The sequence below is a fragment of the Octopus bimaculoides genome, unplaced genomic scaffold (assembly GCF_001194135.2).
Source record: "Octopus bimaculoides isolate UCB-OBI-ISO-001 unplaced genomic scaffold, ASM119413v2 Scaffold_197620, whole genome shotgun sequence".
Lineage (NCBI taxonomy): Eukaryota > Metazoa > Mollusca > Cephalopoda > Octopoda > Octopodidae > Octopus > Octopus bimaculoides.
Genome location: NW_026411418.1, coordinates 46,204 through 47,641, shown reverse-complemented (window position 1 = coordinate 47,641; position 1,438 = coordinate 46,204). Strand labels below are relative to the sequence as shown.

Genomic DNA, 1,438 nt, shown 5'->3' with positions numbered 1-1,438 from the left:
CAACCACCTTACATGGTGGACTGGGTGCTTTTTTTTTTTTTTTCTCTGTAACCCCTGCACTATTAAGGCTATTACACGGTTTGCAAGATTGGGAGTTCTCAGCTCAGATTCATGCTAGGTGGGGGTCGAGAGGAGTTAGTATGAGAGGGGTTTGGAAGAGCACATCCGTACGGTGGAGTCTTCAGGGTTACTCACATTTAATAAGGGATAAGGGGATGGTGAGTGGAGGGAGAAAGTGAGAGAGGAAAGGATGATTATAGCAGGTGCAAAACATAGATAAAGGTAATAAGATGCCTAGGTGGTCCCCATCGTAGTATGGTCACAACCAAATGATTCATGATTGAGTAAAGATTAAGGATTGAGTAAAGATTAATGACTGAATAAAATCTAAAAAAAAAAAAATTTTTTTAAACTAAATCAAAATTTTTTTAAAATGCAAAATAAAACAAAATCGAATTTATAACACAACAAACAATTTTTATTACAAATTTCTTTGTATTTTTATAAAAACCATTTTATATACATTCATATATAAACCATTACTGCTTTTATAAAATTTTCATTTTCATTTTCGTTTTTCGTATTTTCATTTCATCGCAGCTGATGGTGGTGTTTCAGTTATTGCTGAGGATGGTGTTCTTCTTGTTGCTGATGTTGGCGGTGTTGACATAGGTTCATGTGACAAATGTAAAAAAAATGTAAAAATATCGAAAAAAAAAAATGGGAATATTCTTCACATACATAGACACAAATACATACATATATATACACATATATATAAATATAAACATATACATATATATATACACAAACACATATATATATATACATATACACATATCTATGTGTGTGTATGTGTGTTATATATCATTATCCATTTTCTTTTGTTTTCACAGGTGTTGTTGTTGTTGTGTATGGTTTTTATCTATTTATTTAAAGGGTTTGTTTTTGTTTTGTTTTTTTTCTTTCAGTCATTGTTTGATGGTAGTTGAAATGTAAAGTACATCAGCAACCTGGAAGAATAGAAGATTAGAAGAATAAGAGAATCAGAGAACAGGAATGTAGGAATGGAATCAATAACATATTCATGGGCTGTGAGCTTAAGAAACATCACTTTGTAAAGCATGCGGCTTTGGGGTCAGTCCCACAGCAAAAAAAACGTTTAGGGCGGTGCTCCAGCATGGCTGCAGTCAAATGACTGAAATGAGCAAAAGAATAACAGAATAAAAGAATAACAGAATAAAAGTGGAACAGAAATAAACGTGGCGTAGGAGTGGCTGTGTGGTAAGTAGCTTGCTTACCAACCACATGGTTCTGGGTTCTGTCCCACTGCATGGCCCCTTGGGCAAGTGTCTTCTACTATAGCCTAGGGCCAACCAAGGCCTTGTGAGTGGATTTGGTAGACAGAAACTGAAAGAAGCCTGTCATATATGTATTT

General features: G+C 34.4%; 1 protein-coding gene across 12 annotated transcripts in view; it reads right to left on the bottom strand.

Moving 5' to 3' along the window:
- Positions 1-456: 456 nt before the first annotated feature.
- LOC106882233 (shematrin-like protein 2) overlaps positions 457-1,438 on the bottom strand; it is a 14,578-nt gene continuing 13,596 nt past the window's right edge. For all 12 annotated transcript variants that reach the window (XM_052978331.1, XM_052978333.1, XM_014932837.2 and 9 more), the window contains one exon: positions 457-1,013. The gene's annotated coding sequence lies outside the window, so the exon portion shown is untranslated. The remainder of the gene's footprint in view (positions 1,014-1,438) is intronic.